Source organism: Halichoeres trimaculatus, unplaced genomic scaffold (genome assembly GCF_033239565.1).
Source record: "Halichoeres trimaculatus isolate MK-OKI-2021-1 unplaced genomic scaffold, fHalTri1.1 fHalTri1_scaffold_8, whole genome shotgun sequence".
In the NCBI taxonomy this organism is placed as follows: Eukaryota; Metazoa; Chordata; class Actinopteri; order Labriformes; family Labridae; genus Halichoeres; species Halichoeres trimaculatus.
Window position 1 is genome coordinate 23,909,331 of NW_027437186.1, and position 18,169 is coordinate 23,927,499.

Here is an 18,169-nt window from a genome sequence, read left to right on the forward strand (position 1 = left end):
AAGCAAGCTGAGAAAAGAGATTATTATAAAAAGTTTAACTACAAAAGTAGATGAGGGACAAAAACAAAAGGCATAATGCAATCTTTCTCAGGTTTTTTTTTTCCTCACATCTAGCCCCCTCCATATCCCCCCAAACCCTCGGGAAGCAGCACTCCAAGGTCTTTCATTTGAGCTCGTATTATGCCCCCGTATCTCTGCTCATTTTTCATCCGCATTGCATTAAGTATTGATATTGATTTCTTGTAAATGGTGGCGAAATGGATGGCTCACACTTTTTTGTGTTATTGTTCTGCAGCACTTGTAGGTAATTTATTATGGCTGAGGGTCCGGTGAGGCCTCCCAGTGGTGTGTCCCTCCTCCTGATGGACAAACACAGCATGCGCTTAAAGTGCGGTCATGAGGAGAATGAAGCATGAAGAAGGAGTGTGTGCATACGAGTGAGCAGTGTGAGCATGCATGTGCCTCAAACATGGCTTACGTTGATGGCGCATCAAAAACCATGAAGAGCTTCTCCTCTGGAAAACACAGCAATGATTTTAAAAAGTGCTAACTTTACAGGCATTTCTCAATCTTAACATGAGAGTCGTGTAGCGGGCAAGTATTTTATTCCTCCTTTCCCCCTATTTTTGAATATAATTCTTTTTAGTGCCGCAGCAGCACTTGTACTGAAATCCATTCCCAGTTTTGTGACAAAGCGTGGCCTTCTTGACAAACTGGAGTGGTTTACTTGCATTGTCATCCTGGCCAATTTCTTTTCCCTGCTGCCGCGGCCCCAGCAGTCTATTTGCATTTCAATGGCCTCTCTGTCTGCCTCTATATTGCCTGATATTATGTCTGCCTTGTATGAATTCAATGTCTGCATCTGCTGCTCCACTCCCAAGCAGTCCTCGTAAAAGGTAAAACATGAAATAAGGCTTTCAAGCAAAAAGACATTGATGTTGTGTGATGATGTAAACCAAGACAAACGCATTATGGGAGCTTTAATAAAAAATCTGTTTACATGCATGTTCATGTTTTTACATAAAGCTGCAAGAGAACACTCCTACAGCAAGGCGATTGTTAGATAACCTTAATAGAACTATTATTACCTATAAGCCTACCAACACGCTTCCACTTTTTCAGAACAGTAAGCACCCTGCGCACAGGAGGATCTAGTCTGCGGTAAAACTGATCCGGCCTGTTTACCATCTCTGCCACCACAACACCGGCACTTGGCCACAAACCCTGGCTGGTGCCACAGAGTCCGACACCAAGGTCACATGACCCATACCAGTGCGCCACGGAGATCCCTTGAGTATCCCAGAATCCCCCCTCTTCCTCTCTTGTGCAGGATGGGATATATATGAGATGCCAGAAGGCCACAGGCAGCAGGAGAGTTTACTAGAATTTCTGCTTTAAAGAAGATATAAAGCACCGATGGCTGATTAATTTCTGTTTATGAGATATTGAAGAGATATTAAAGACAAGTTGAGCTGCATGTCCTGTCCTCCCTCCAGCAAATTGAGTTCACCTTAGGACCACCAAAATGCATCCACTCCTTCCTCCAAAACTTTAAGTTTTTTCTTCACTGCACTCCAAAATGGTTTCTGACTTTTAAAAAGAAGGACAGAAATGTGAAAAATTAGCCTCAGCATAAGTGACATACATAAAGGCATTTTCCGCCCCTCCTCTAAATGCTAACCTCTGCCAAATGCAGCTTCTGTTCAGAAACAATTAATGCCAGCCAGTGTTGGGGTGCGCAGGCAGGCTAACAGCTGTGTTTGGGCCACTTGTTGTGCCTCCAGCACAGATAATTACAGCAATCCAAAAGCAGAGCAGCCGCTCAGGGAGTTTAATAATGTACAAGTAGTCGCTATCTCTTTATGGATCATGTTACTGCGCCACTCACTGACGTGTAATTTAGATCAATCAAAAAATATGGCGGGGCTATGAAACCAGTGCCTTTGATAATAGTTGGCAGGTAGTAGTCACCCCCTGTTGCCGAAGCATGTGATATAAAAGGCTTCAATCTGCCCTCCATCAAGGGGCCTGCTGGGCTTGGATGTGTAACCCAGGCAACAGATACATAAAGCATCATGGGACTTGATTTAATTTGTCTAAATGGGAGCTGGAGTATCTTGGTTCTCAGTTCGAATGTCCCTGTTAACCACCACTACAATGTAATGGGCTCCTCAACTTGGAGCTGCTGATTGTGTCCTGCTGGTATAGGAGCTTTCCACTATATGCTGTTTTATGTGTGTGTTTGTGTGTGTGTGTTCACATACCTGTGTATGTGGTTTTGTTTGTGGTTTTTGAGGGCACAGACAACTCTGATGTAGAAAAAGAAAAGGGACACTTCCACAGCTCCTTTTTCAAATGTTTAACTGCACAACAAATATGTCCCTGTAAGAATGAAGCAACATCATAACTAAGCCATAAATGACCCTTGAGGGTTTTTTCTCCTTGACTTTCCCACCATTTGTCTTAAAAGTATTTCAGGGTCAGTAATTTAACTGGGGGGCAAAGCTTTATTCAGTGTTATTTAGCCTTTTTAAAGCCATGAAAGTCATTGCAGGTCATGCTTTGTTGTGAGCTATGAACTACATTGCTTGATTCGCTCCTTTGTGTACGTTCATACCAACTAGCTCCTTGTTTCAGCCCATTTGAGGGGCTATTTGAACCAAGACAATTTAGCCGGTAATACCTTGGTATCATTTTCTGCTTTTGCATGGGACTCTCCTTGCCTCCGGCTTGTTCGAAACTATCCACACAATTCGAGTCTCTTCCTCTCCTTGTCCTACTTCTAACCTCCTCCTTTCTCCTCCCTCCTCCCTTTGCTTCCAACCCATGGGTCTTTGTTTTAAATGGCAATTCATCCCATTCGTCCGCTCAGCCACATTAAACATCAATTTCCTCACCGAGCACACATTACGACCCAATAGAAGAAATAAAATCTCAGCCATTTATTGTGCAACTCCCTCCTCCCTTTTTAGTTTGGCACTGCTATCCACCATTGGCACCCTCATCAAAGCAGCCCACATCCAACAACAAGAAAGCAGCTACACAACAATGCCGCTACCATTCGACTTCCTCTTAAGTCGTTTTATACTTACTGCAAAACAGTAACGATTTCAAGGGCCTTTGAATTCCTCCAAGAGCCAGCGGCTTTATAAAACATGCATGAGGTGTTCAGTAAACAATGCCCAATGGTCTTATTCCTTTTAAATAAAACTATTTCCATGAGATGTAAGAGAGACTTTAATATTGCCTTAAATATTAAAAGAGAGAACTGAGCCTCATCAATTTTTCATTTATTGGGCCCGCGTGTAAGGAGTCATCAATCTCAAAAGAAATTACTGACATTTTCATTTCAAATAAAAAAGGGTACACTTTATCCAGCCGTAATAGGGATTGCCACTCTTACACAGGGAGCATTAAATGGCTTCTGGAGTGCTGAAATGAGAATTTTCTTTTTTTGTCTCAGGACTGATTGTAGTTTTTAACCTTGTGGTGCAAACATGCATGAAATTGCTAAATAAAATGCAACATATTACCCTGCAAACACTGGCTTTTAGAGGGGAATGCAGTTCATTACAGATCAATAATAGCACGCCTTAACAAGTGCATATTCCTGTTTCCAACAAGCCAACTACCTGGTTGTTCTGCTGCTCATTCATATTGATATCCTGTGACATAAACTCATTGCTCGATTCCTTTGCTGTTATGATATATTGGTATAAATGTCTCCATCATTACAGCGCCTTTCTGCCTGTAGGCTTGAAGCCTTGTAATTACTGCACAATAAACAAATGGTTTGGGTAATGGGGGGGAAAGGGTGCAGACCCTACAGGCACTGTGAGAGGATTACAGGAAAAAGGAGCCCACCATTCACCCCACAAAACCCCCAAACCCCCTCACAACCAGGCCTGTCCCACGTCTCGCCACAACTTCCCCTGCGGAATCACCCTCGCTGAATTATTAATAGCTGAGTGGTGTTAATATATCATCAACCGTGTACATACATTGTGGAAGGGGGAAATAAGGGTTACAGCAAGCCAGGATTTATAACAAAAGTTTGACATATGTTGCTAATTCACCTTGACGACACTGTCGCTTCCTGCTTCGTGAATAATAATCCAGCAGGAGAAGAGTTGGTATGTGGTGTGGCACTTCCCTGACACACACTCCTCCTATTCTAATGGATGGATATTTGTTTATAATTTCTGTACACACGTCTGGTTGTCAGTTGCGCGCTCACCCCGCACGCTGCTGTCTCATTTGCATAGGTAGATTGAGACGCCGCAAGCGTAACGAGCTCGGCCTGCGTGTTGGTGATGGAGGATGCTGATGAATAGAGCTCTCTCCCCATTGTGGCACCTTTGTAAATGTTTGATTAGTTTTGAATGGATTACTGTTAGATGATCGGGTTTGGGGCCCAAACCTAGACACAGCTCTGCTTTGCTGAGACAGTCCCTTACGGGTGTCCCATGACAGAGCAGCAGCAGCTCAGCATTGACAAAGAAGGAAAAGAGGGAAGAGGAGGCCATGCTTGTTTATGTAGAGTTGTCAAAATGTTTGATGCTGCTGTTTCTCACCATTTTTAAAACTTCAGTTCTAGGAATAACTTGGGTTTCTGAAGCATTGTAAGGTGAGACAAACTGAAAAGGCTGATTCTGTTGGCAAGTGTCCTGATTTGCAGTCTGAATGGGGATGTTCCGTGGTGACTTATTTAGCCGTAAACTAAACTGGTCTGTATTTGAATAACTGTAAAAAATATTTACAAAACAGTAAAAGTGCAGCTTAATTTATTTGATACAGCTGAAAATTGTGTAAAATCACATTGTGTGAAGTGATTTTTTAACAGTTCATCAAATTCTTCATTGGGAGAGTTTATGGCTGTTTTACCTACACTTAAACTACTGTCAACACAAAACATTCAAAATATTAAAAAGATGCATGAAAAATCACAATCAGTAAAAATACCACGAATACATCTTTGTTCAGGTCAAGATTAGAATTCTCAGGTGCTAAGCTATGTTGACCAGTAGGTGTCTGACGATTTGCGAAAGCCACAATAAGAACGCACACACCACAACACAAGGGAAGTTAATAGAGTTGATTTTCCAAAAAGGCAAAAGGAGTTGTGAAAGTAGAAAGTAGAAGAATCAATAATGACATAACATGAGAAAACAAACATTTTTACAACTTCACAACTTTTCTGCGTCTGTTGATATAACAGACCTCTTAACTTCCATTGTGCTTGTTCTGCCGTTGTGTTGTGGCTTTTGCATTTAATTTGTTCAGTTTGCATCTGTGTTGTGGCTTCTGGAAATAGACACCTACTGGCCACTATATCAAACAAATGATGCGTTGCTTTTCACAAACTTTAAAGAGGGAATAGAGAGTGTGCTCTTATTCTAATCTTCACATCATCACCCTGAACACTCTGTGGTAGCTCTACATGACTTAAAACTTACAAATTTCTGAACTTATTTCAGACAAATGTCTTTGAAAACTCTCAAATAAGCTTCAGACAGAAGTATGTGCCACCCCGGAGCCCAGCATTCTGGAAGCCTCCTCCACTTCTGCCATGCAAGTTGTTGGAGTTGTAATCCTCTTGGTAAAATGACAAGATCTGCCTGTGAGGAAATTCACTTGTTTGTGATGTCAAAAACTGAGAAATCTTTTTGGCTCCAACTGAATACTGGAGTCTATTGTTCTAACAGCACTAATGAAAACTTTGCCCATTTTTAGTGTTTTATATTCATATTTAATATGTGAGTTTAAAGTTAGCAATAAAAACAGGTGATACCTCTTTGGGGAACCAGTGCAAAGACACATTATGGACTGTACCAACCCTGGAAACATTTTTGCTCTGTGAAATCACCACGTGCTAGTGAAAGATGAAACCTTAACATATTCATAATAAGTCCAACCAAAATTAAACAAAATTCATTGCGTTGACACACAGATAGCTTTTGAAGTTTCCAAAAGTACAGCAGGTTGCCCCATAAGTTGATCCGTACTGAGTGGAATCCAGGTCTCCAACCAAAGCATGGTGTAGCTGTTTGGTTCTGGGTTAATCTGCCTTTAATCTTCACCTCATAATGGCTGAGTATTTCAATTAACTTGATAAACTGACTTTTGCAGCCATTAACAGACCCTTAGATGTCGTCTTTATACTCCACACCCAGTCGGACTGTATACAACAAACTGTGCACAGAAAAGGAAGTCTTGGCTTGAAATCTCTTATTCCCAACAACTGGCTTCATTCAAAGCCTTAGGATTGCTCCCTGTGGCCGCATAGTTCTCTGAAGATACCCAGCAGGCTCCAGATTGCGGTAGAGATAATGCATAATGAGGTTACAATATCTAAAAACCGAAATGATCGACAAAGACATTCAGAAATGCTCAGATTTTTTCAATCTGCAAACTTTTATTGAGTCTTATTCCATATTTCCGTTGCTTGTTCCATTGCTCCCATCAGCTCGGCTTTCTGGGGATATTTAACGGGTTGGTGGGAATCTCATAGAGTCAGACAGCCATAAATTTCCTGGTGCTGCTGTAAGACGCTCTTATATTGCTTGTGTGGCAATCAGACTGGTGATTATATGGGTAATGAAACATGTGCCTCCTCCCGGTGTCTGCCCCTTCCATTGCCTGTCTCTTTCCATCTTAACTTTGCTCTCCCTCTCTTTCTCTCTCTGGTTAAAACCTGTGATGGATGGAGCGTAACTATTAGAGGGAGCAGTAACCCATCAGTTCCAGGACCTATTATGCACAGTTGGATGCTGGGTAAAAGGGGGTACGAGACGTAGAGCAGTGACACAGTAGCGGGCTGCCTCACAGGCTAACGCTAACCCTCCGCCGCCCACCCCTGATGCCCCCCCACTCCTTGCTTCTTGACAGCGCCGCCGCCATTGTGCTCGCTCTCCCTCAATCTGTTTAGCTTCCTGTTGTGACCTTTCATACAGTCAAATATATTAGCGAGGGGTGCACTCTCATTAAAACAGTGCATTAACCAAAAGACTCTTTGGAGTCTAAATGACAGCCGAAGGAACTGAAAGCTAATAGCCGCGGGCAGTTGGGGAAACTTAACTCATGAATCAGCGTGCTAATGCCAGAGCAGTGAGCCTGGAGCGCTGTAAGCGTATGGCACAATCTCCACCCCCACCCCACCCCTTCACTCTCTAACTCCCTCTTTCCCTTCCTTCATCTCCTTCTCTTTCTTCACCAACTCCCCTTCTCTTCTTTCCCCCTTAAACTGCTACTTATTCCACTTCTCTCTGACACATTTACTCTTTCCTCTCACTCCTTCCCCTTGTCCCGCTATCTTATTTGCTCATTTTATTCTTTGTTCATTTCACTCTTGTATTGCACTCCTTGGTGCTATCATTTCTATTTTTTTCTGCCTCCACACTCTCACAGTTCTTTTCCCTGAGCTCCCCCTAAAACTCTTTATCCTCCCATATTGTTTTCGAAGAGGTGGAGAGAAAGAGGGTAGAAAAAGAAAGAGATGAAGACAGAGGAAAGAAAAAAGAGCTCGTGTACGAGAGGAGAGAGTGAGACGAGTAAAAGAGCAGAGACTAAAAGCTCATTACTTTCCCCCTGATGGGAGAAAATGAGTGAGGGGGCAATAATAAAGCTTGAATTTTTCAATACTGTTAAAAATGGGGCTCTGACAGCTCACCGCCAGTGCAAGGGACAGGCGCCGGCAACGCGTGGTGAGCCACCGAATTAGCAATACCATACATCATAAAATCTAATTAAATCAAGGAGCAGAATCAAATTAGTTTTCTGTGACTCAAACCGCCTGCCAAAAGGGCTCTATTAAATGAACTGTAGAGAGGGGATTAAATAATTCACAGTGAGGGATTTTGCATTTATACAAAAATTGTGCACTTAATTGTCCGTGCTATATTACAGATTTGGCCTTATGTTAACAATGAGCCTAAAGCACACTTACTCGTGCGCGCTGGGCACACATTAGGGCCTACATGGTCGACAAGGCTTCAAACTAAGGGGATATTAGAGTAACCGTTGGCTCCATGCCACTAGTATGGGAGAGCAGAGGGGTCTAGAGCAGGCAAAGGAGGTGATGAAAATGCTCCAGTGAGCTAAAACAGGGAGGATGAAAGACAGTAGAGAGTGGAATAAACAGATTTAGTTGGGAATGTAAGGCAAGATATCTTATTTGATGCCTTAAGGATTATGTTTGAATGTACAGTATGATGCAGGCTCAGACTTATTGAAGAACCAGCATCAAACTAAACATGTCAGATGAAGTTCTGTCATGAAAATGGAGCACTTTTGTTACAGCGCTGTGTGAGCGTTCAACCATTGCGGCTATTCTCCCCCCTCCCTCACCCCAAAACACCTTTTTCTTTCAATCTCTCCGTCTCCCGCGCTTCCTTCCCTCCCTGGCATCAAAACAGCACAACTTTATTATAGTCGCTGTCAATACCGTAATAATAGAAGAACGCGGAGGGGAAAGACTACCATATTACACTTTTAACGAGAATATAGCAGATGCACATTGAGTGAATATTGAGTTTTAAAACTTGTCGGCGTGTGATTTGTGGCCTTGTCAGTACAAATATTTTTCACTGTCACAGCAGCAAGCCGGGGCTGTCACTTCAGCGGTCAGCTGGGACGGGGGGAGGCAAAACACAATGATCTGGCCCTTAATGGAGAACCGCTGGGACTGGCATGGAGGTGATGAAGCACTGTTTAGTTTGCGGCTGCCATATTTCTGCTTGGGGACGCTATTATAAAACACAGTGTTATTTTGTCAGATTTCAATCATGAGCCAGGTTATTTGTCACCTGCTGTCACATTGTTGGGGCAAGTCAGGCTGACGCTGACATATGAGCCATCCCATGCAGCCCAACCCCCCCAGCTTTGGAGAAGACCAGAGTTTTCTTTAGTCTAGAGGTAAAACTCAATGTATGGATCTGTTGTTCCACTTCTTAGTAGCAAAAAAGCATTGACACCACAAAAAGAGAAAAATTTGTGAAAATTTGTTTTGTCAGTTTTTCTAATCCATTACTGTTTCTGAATTTGAGAATCAGCTGATAATCAGTTCAAGACTGATGAGAGTGTGAGATTTAAAAAAATGTACACTATGGACCATTCTTTCCTGTGTTGCCGTAATATTGGGATTATTTCTGTGTTGTCTGACTGAGAAAGTGCATTTCAGAAAACAAAAACATATTTTTCACTGAGTTATTCATAATGAAGAAAGCACCTGAGTAAATTCTAAGGATTGAAATGTTTCTATATGGAGAATTGCCCGATGTATACCTTGACTTGCTTTGCTCCGTGGATGTTCCAGTTTTACTTACTGAGTCAGTTTTCTTTGAAAAACACTGACAAGATCATAGATGGTGTGCAATGGCATACCAATGGCTTCTTGCACTTGCACATGGTTTGGGAGCCAGTAGCGTTTGTAAATCTCTCGGCTGATTCACCAACCCCCTCAGTGAAATACCACTCATCTCCCTTTTCTTTTTCTATCTTGTTTTTTTGCACCATTTATACCCCTGTGGCCATACCAGTACTGTCCTTGTGTTGTATGAAAGTGAATACCAGTGGTCATATTTTGTGACGTTTACTGCCATAAATGCATTTTCTATGTTTATCAACAACGTAGAGTCAAAACAGTAAGTTAAATGAAAAATCACATGTCCCAGAACCCCTAGATTATGCCAATGCAACATGTATGTTGATTAAGTATTTGGCTGCATTTCCTACAGTAGGAGGATGCACTCTATCTGCTGTGACTGGCTACAGTGGCCAGGCTTGCAGTATTAGTTTTTTGCTAAAACAAGTTTTGACTCTAAAGTCAAAAAAGAGGCATTCTTACATCACTTTGTTGCACTTCTGATATTTATGATTGATATTTATCACTGTTGATAAATACAAAAAAAGAATACAGCACTAACTCACATTAAGCACGGCGACAGGCATCACTTTTAAGCTTGAGCATACCATCTGCAATGACACGTGCCTTGAAAGATCACCTGCTGCTTTTGAATATTTGCTCCGCCCACTTTGGTGGGAATTAGACCTTCATATGCATTCAGGCGCTCATTGAAAACCAGCGGAAAAAAAGTGAAGTTTTTAGTGAATTCGTGGTGGCAGTAGAGTGCAGCTTTAACCCCTTTCAGCCTCCATTAATTTTGTGTTATGTGTTTTTGCATTCTTACAGATGTTAAATTAAGTAGAGATTGTTAATTTGAGTATAGTACACACAATAGTTATAAATAAATTATATTATATATATATAGACATGAGAAGTTCATCCCCTGACGAATATATTGTGACATAGTAGATCTGATACAATCTTTGGTATGTGTAGGATATGGTTAAATAGGTAATAATGACATACTGAGGTCATTTCAGCTGCATCAAGACCTGACAGGGTATGTCGCAAATTTGCGATAACAGGCGTCTAGGGGTTAACTGTAGGCTACTGTTTTGGAGTAGAGAAGAAGAAGTGAAACATGCTGACCTAATTTCATGCCCACTAATTAACATAGTCATTAATACCAAGTGCCTCATTTTAGGCAGTGTAGGTGGTAACTTTGAGACTAGTACTTTGTAACCAAAACACCTCTCTTGTCTTCAGACTTCCCCCTTCCTTGTCCTCAACCTTTGTCCAGTTGCTCCTTCCTTATTTTCTTCTGTTATTTGTAATTTAATTACAAAGCCACGGAGATCCATCTAGGTCTTGGAGCATCTTTGTTCAGTTGTATGAGTGTCAAGTATTTTCTCATGAAGGAAGCCCCAGGGAGCCCTCCAATAAAAAGTACTTTTAGGAGGGATTTACTCAAGTATGAGCTTTTTGTGTTTAAGTACAGACTCCACATTAAGGCTTCGTCCTTTCTTAACACCTTATGTTGACCCCTGAGGAGTCACAAATGGCCAGCTGGACACAAAACCTTCCAGGTGGGAGTCAAATTCAAAGGCCCCTCTGCTCTTGAAGATGCACCCTTTTTTCTATAACTCGTCCTGAGAGCTTCCATTTCTCTTCTAAACCTCTTTGTGGCATTACATGCCAGATACTTCAAAGAAGGCATTCATTTAAGTTTGAGTTGGTTATAAAGGGATTGAGTAAAGTTCAAGTATGCTGTTCTGTGACTTATCATGAGCATTTCTTGGATGCACACTTATCCCTGACAGATACAATGCAGCTAGAATGCTATTTAATTTGCTATTTAATCTTCCCTCTCAGCGGTCACACCTCATATGTCTGAAATGGAAAGGAAAACAAGGACCTAGCTCCTAAATTTGCTTATTGACATTGAATTCTGCTTTTCAGTTCACAGTACACATCAGCTGTTCAGACACCCCTCGGTGACTTCAATCCCAAATCATATCAGTTTTATTTCCTTGTTGCCCTTGTGTCTGAACGTCATGGCCTCTACACAAATGTAGAAAAGGAGCATTACATTTATGCCAAATGAGCTGTATGCAGCAGTGCTTTGGACTGTTTGTGGATGCACTTGATACCAAACTGTCTGCCAATATAGAAATATGCAAATAGATCTTTGATTTCTGACACTGTGCTCTGTTTGCTGGGAGACAGGGGTGACATTGTGTGCCTTCACCAGCAGTCCTTTTCCCTGAATCATGCTGTGGTTTTACTACAGAAAGCAGGGCTGTTTCATTTTTATTCTTTTGCATGTCATATCTTCTTACAAACAGGAACATTTAACGCTCTGCTTTTGAGAATTTTCCTAAACATGCAAAGCTTGACAAACTTTTTCCTTCTTGCATGCTTTTTGCTGCTGCCAGTGATACAAAACACAGTTAAACACACTCTCACACACATACACACAGTGCACACACAAGCAAACGCATGCAACAACCATTAGCTTTGGCTGACACAGTAGCCATTAGCACACTGTTTCTAGTTGTGTGCGTTTCATTCCAAAAGAAGAATCATTTACATAATGTGTGTTTTCCCCAAACGGTGTGAACAACCGGCACTCTGTGTAGGTTTCCTGCTGGCAAATGTTTCAAACTGACCTCGGGAAACGGTCCACCTGCAAAACGCTGCACAGTTACATCCATAATGGGCCTTTTACTTTGTTTTTGTGTATATGTGTGTGTCTACAAGCATACAGATGTGCGTTTAAGGTGTGTGTATGTGTATCTGCGTGTACGCTTTTAGGTGTTTCTGTGTGTGAGTCTACGGCTGATGACTCGGTGCCAGCCGGACGGCTTTTATACATATTAATATTAATATCTACCTGAGCTGCAGCCCATCACATCCCTGCCCCTCAGTGCAGGGTGTCCGAGGGCGGCCATTATCATCCTGATCTGACTGTCAGTGAACCTGGAGGAAAGTAAGACAGCAGCGTTGACTAGCGTGTCGGGGTCAAACAATCCGGCTAATACAGCTCAAACCAGCAGCAATGTGGAGGAAAGTGTGAAAAATGGATGACGTGCATCTATTTGTGCTTGCAAATGCATCCCCATAGATTCATGCATTTGATTCAGACCTACACATTGTCCTCCATAGATATCTACTGAAACATGCACACTTGCTCCCATAAAAGTATACCATACATGTAGTGTGATAAAAAAAAAAAAAAAAAAAAAAAAATCAGGTGTTTATCAGGCTCCTTCCCTATGACAAGCACTATTCTTTTTCTGCCTAAGTTGGTGTCTTGGTCCAGAGGGCAATATTGATGATAATGTTAACCATGTCCCATAAAATCAATCAATCAATGGAATATTAAATGTATATGTCTGCGAGGTTGTCAGTGGAGCGCTCAGGGGTGAATCTGCAATAGCCTGTCAAGCTTTATTGCCTTTTATGGGGGATCCACCAATGCGCTGTTTCCGTGAAAATACACCTGTACAGTATATCAAAGATGCTGTGACATCACAGCTCCAGACAGAAAGTGAAGACAACCAAACACTCTCTATCTCCTTCTCCCTTTTCTCTTTTATGCACGAAGACAGAAACACAGCCCACCGCTGCACACCAAAATAGATGAATTTTTGCTCCAACAAAGGCAGTATGGTAATTAAATGTCAGATAAGGCTATTCAGAATGCCTGAGACTGTGCCAGGCAAATATCCTGATCAGCTTAAAATCAACCAAGTGGGACAGAATAACAAAAATCCAAATTGGTTGGTCTAGATCAGCTCGATAGGCCTTTTCAATATAACACACAACAATGGCTGAAATGAATAGGAATCAAATTACGAGAGCCGCGATATGGCATGAAACTGCACGGGAGAATTCAAGCACAATCACTTTTCAATGTGGCTTCCAATATTGCAGCCAATCCTCGCACGATTCATATCCGATCACAAATAATGTTTATCACCCTCATATCTCTCTCCCTAATGGAAAAGGCCTAGTGTTGGGGTTTAAGGAGTGCATTCATTTTTAATGAGGTCTGGGCATTGGCCAGAATGAAATGAACAGGCTGAGAGAGTTTTGGGCCGCGGTACAGCAACGACCGGCAGTAAAAGGTCGATCCATTCTTTCTAATTTGACCGGGTTATGTGCGACTATAAGTTGCTAAGTTGTTTATTACAGCAATGAAGCCATTCTGACTTTAATGTTACAGAACTGTTTAGGAAAGGTGTAAAGCTCAGGTGCTGGTAGAAACTTTCAAAGGAGTGGACCATTTCATAGAGATGGAATACTCAAACAAAAGGCTGAATTGTGTTTTTCAAATAGATAATAATGATAACACTCTTGAATGGCTGCTGTTTTTGTTTTCCATTCCAAAAACCCTCCAAGTATCATCTAATCTACTATTTTTCTTCCTATGTTCACCAGATTTGAAACCAACAAAACTTTGCACCAACTGTGCCGATTGGGTAAGTACTTATCTTTGGTGTTTGTGAGTTCGGAAAGACCATCAAATTTCATGTAAAATAAGCTCTCATGCAGGAGTAGACACTCATATTTTATGTCTAATTCTGGCGAAGAAGATGTATTTCCTGCTTCCCCATTCAGGAAGCATGATTGGTGTGTGACTGCGCGTGGTGACGAGATCACTTGGCGGGGGCTGAGGATAAAATGTCGCTTAGGATAATGTGATTGCCCTTAAGGTACAAGGAGGTGAATTATATTCCCTGATTTATAATCTGAAAATTAAAGACTCACTCATTTTCTAATTTAATTCCACCTTCAATGGAACAATGTTCACTCTGAGCCAAATTGGCGAATAATGTTACTAATTCAGATGCAGATGTAATTTCTATTCGGGGGGCTGCAGCGAGCGGTGATGAACGAGTCCCGGATGGATCGTTGCCACTCCTATCTTCCCGTCTCGACAATTCCCCAGCAGTTGTGATAATAACCTGAGCAATAAAGGAGGGAGAGGCAGTGCTAGCCTGTTCAAGTCATCTGATACTTCATCTAATAGTATTTCTGTCCTTTCCTGTGTCACTCTATCAGCTGACACTGCGCTCCTCCATCCAGAAAAACAGAGTATTACAGAGTATTATCGATGGAAAACTGCATTAACATGAGGACTCCTAATAACCTGCATAATTACTGCAGCCTTCTGCAATACAAAAAAGTCATCGCAATAAATCTGCTGTTAAAAACTTGATTGAATGCAGGGTAAATGTCAAGGTAATTATGAGGCGCTGAGGGTTAAAAGCAACGTTAAATCCTCCTGGAGAGTGGTGACATTCAAGCAGAGGAGGAAGAGATAGCGAGGCAGGAAGGAGGAGAGCGCCATAGAGAAGAGACGAGTTTGTAAATGTAGCAGCCAACACGAATCTAACACTTCTTCACTTGTCATCGTCTCTTTATTTATGACTGCGAAGCATTTGAGGTATGACCTCTGTATGACTGGTTTCTTCCTGCACGCTAATGGCTCCATTAAGGACAGAATTCATCATGTTAAATATCTGAATGACGCAAACATGTTCAGTCGTATAACAGATTCCTGATTTAGCTATTTTCCATGTTGGCTCACTTGACTTTGCTCAGGAACACTGACTTTCAATGAAAAAAGCTCAACCATTTGAAAGAAGGTCATAACTTAGGTTTAAGACTATCCACCAAAATGGTATGTTTTCGATTATTTGGCTTCTGCGACAGACACTTCAGATTTCAGCTTTACCTTGCACACAATCTAGTTTGATGTGGTGAAAACCTTTGACTTGGAATAAGAATAAAGTAAACTGTGCTAAATATTTGTAAATTCTACCAGATGTTGTGGGAGTTGGTTGGTCAAATCCACTTTTTGTTAATCAATGACTTTTGAAATTAAACTTGAGGTTTTTGCCTTTTGAAATGAAGATTTTTTTCTTTTTTTTCTGGCCATTGTTACTTTAAACTGGGTAGTATTTAGAAAAATGAGCAGTATGAAATGAAGTGATTGGCTTGGTGGGAAAGTTGTGTTATTACTTGGTAATAATAATTGATTTATTATTTCATTGTTAGTTCGTCATTTGGTTGCTGGTTTGTATTGGTTGGATTAGCTGTGTTTATTGATCAGTTGATTGGTTTGTTGGTAAGGAAGTTATGAAGGTTAGGTTAGTTTGTTTTGATGATGATTTTTGTTTTTTTGTTTTGTTTTTGGTTTACCTAATACTTTATTGATTGATTGATTTAATTAAGTTATTGGTAGGATGAGTTGGTTGGTTGATAAGTTGGTTGGTGTAGGGTAGGTTATGGTTAGTTGATCATGTTGGTTGTGTTATGTATTGTTGTTGTTGTTGTTGTTGTTGTTGTTGTTGTTGTTGTTGTTGTTGTTGTTGTTGGTGGTGGTGGTGGTGGTGGTGGTGGTGGTGGTGGTTGACTTATTGGTTGGTAGTTGCTGTAAGTTGCTGGATATATTTATTTGAATGTCTTTTTCTTTCATGAGCAGGTTGTGTATTTAAGTATGGAACTTTTCACATGAGTTTGAAAACTCTCCATTAGTTCTTTTGTTTTTGTAAAAATAATAATAATAATAATAATAATAATAATAATAATAATAATAATAATAATAATAATAATAATAATAATAATAATAATAATAAATCTGTAAACTGTAAGGCTTGACCCAACAGTTTTGAAGGACAATTTTCACACCCTCCAAGGTCATAATGAACCACAGACTGTATGGCAAAATAGACAACAAATCTTCAGTGTTCACTGCCAGCACAGGCAAAAGATCCAGAGCTCCCCTGCTGACTGGCTGCAGTACAGGTTATAGAGCTTGCCTTCATTATGCTTATGAAACATTGGTCAGATAATGAAAGTTAAATACATGTCATATACATTCTTCTCAAATAGGGGTTCTGACTTCTTACTAAACAAAAAGGACTGTAATGCTGATTAATGTCCAAGTGTTAAATTCTCTGAACTTTTTTTTTTTTTTAAGATGATGTTGACAGCTCTGTAGACATACTCAGGCTCTTGCAGCATTCTGTTCTAGATAAGCAGGGTAGAGGAGGAACAGCATGAGAAAAAGGAACTTTAACACTTTCAGTAAACTTTCCATAATCTCGAACAGACATTGAAGTCTCTCCTGCTGTGGACTGTATTCATCTGTTGGTTGAGTGGAAATGAAATGAGTGTGACTTCAGTCCAGTCCAAAGAATTTACTTTGTTATATTTGGTCAGTTCTATTTCTATTTTTCTTTTATTTGTGTATCTTAATTTGTTGTTATTAAGATGTTTTAGTAATTTCATCACTGTTCTCCTGTTTTAAACCAAGAGGCAGAACAGGGGACGTCAAGAGTGATAGGACAAAATATATATTGTATGTCTTGAGTGCTATATTCAAAATGTCCTCCAGTTTTAATAAAAAGATGATAAAAAAGTAAGTGAAAGGTGTCACAAAATGGACAAGAAAAGCGGGACAAAATGAAACATAAAAGTTGATTTCTTCACCCTCCTGGTACTTTCCTTGGGATTTGAGCGACAGTGTCTGTCCATTTATCTCAGCAACAAGCAGCCATAAAGATGCTGCTGGGTGAGTATATATCAGAGGGGCTGGCAGAGGTCAGGTCATTTACTCACCCCTTCAGTCATGGTGAGGAGCAGGCAGGGGCATTCTTTTGGGAGGGGCGGCTGCACAGCTGAGAACCCATGGGTGCTGCGTCGTGTGCCTCCTCTTCAGATCCTAATGATCTGCTGAGCATAATGACCCCGAGACGACGGGGCCTCCATGAGCCTCGACTGCAGGCCTCCTCCAGCCCTCTGCCCACACTCACTTCACTTCAGAAATAATGTGAGAGAAAGGGTTTTTCTTGCTGTTTTGTTATCCTCCATTCTCTCCCCTCTCTGCTCTCCTCCCTCAGCCACTGTACGAGCCAAGGGTCCATGACAAAAAGCCAATAGAGTTAGCTGCCAAGGCTTGGAGCTGTGAGAGGGATAACTGGCGCAGAAGGTTAAAGCAACAATGTGCTCAGCCCCATTGAGTTGCTCCTTCTGTGTTCGTGCTGAATGTGTGCGTGCATGTGTGTGTTATTGGGGGGGTCAAACTCAGTGTGTATGTAAGGTGTCAAGGGTTGTTAAAATGTATATGCTCCGATATATTTAAAAGAACACCTGTTCACTTGTCTTTCACAGTAAAAGGAGCCTCGTTCGATTTCCATCAAACCTTACTTATGATTTTAGGACACCTAAAGAAGCTCAATGTACGTGAGAGGGAAAGCACAAACAGGCTTTATAATTGCCTCAGTATAAATGCTTGTTAATAACTTTTGTTATTTTGAAATACCAACCCAAATCCAGTCATGACAGACTCTGAAGTGAAAAGCAAATATCTGGATTTTCAGATGCAAACGGCTCTCTCTGGCTCTTGCAGGTAACAATTTCAAGGCTGCTGCTTTTCTCCACAAAGGCACAATGAAAGGTGTGATATCCCCTCTCTCCCTGCACACCATAATGGTGCCTTGTTTGAAAATGACAGGTGTACGAATGAGGCCCTCTCTTTTCCTAAGTACGGCAAACCGTGGTCATTCACTCTGCTTTGTTTTTAGCGTAATAGCCCCATTTACAAAACGTCGGCGAAATTAATGTGGGACAAACGCGGCGGTAACCGAGCCAACTAATTTTTGCTCATTCAACTTGAATTATTAATAGGTGAGAAATATACCATATGCTTTCAGAGGAACGGCATACATTCATTTTATACAGAATTGCCGCTGTTTTGTGAAAAGTATAAGTAGCTTAACTGCTCTTTTCAAAAGGGGTGACTTATATGGAGGC

The 18,169-nt window shown here is 41.1% G+C and overlaps 1 long non-coding RNA gene across 1 annotated transcript in view; it reads left to right on the plus strand.

The window, feature by feature from the left end:
• The window catches only part of LOC141794646 (uncharacterized), a 100,256-nt gene extending 86,429 nt beyond the window's left edge, over positions 1-13,827 (plus strand). The window contains exon 3 of the long non-coding RNA XR_012598541.1: positions 13,787-13,827. This is a non-coding gene — a long non-coding RNA (uncharacterized LOC141794646). The remainder of the gene's footprint in view (positions 1-13,786) is intronic.
• The last annotated feature ends 4,342 nt before the right edge of the window (positions 13,828-18,169 follow it).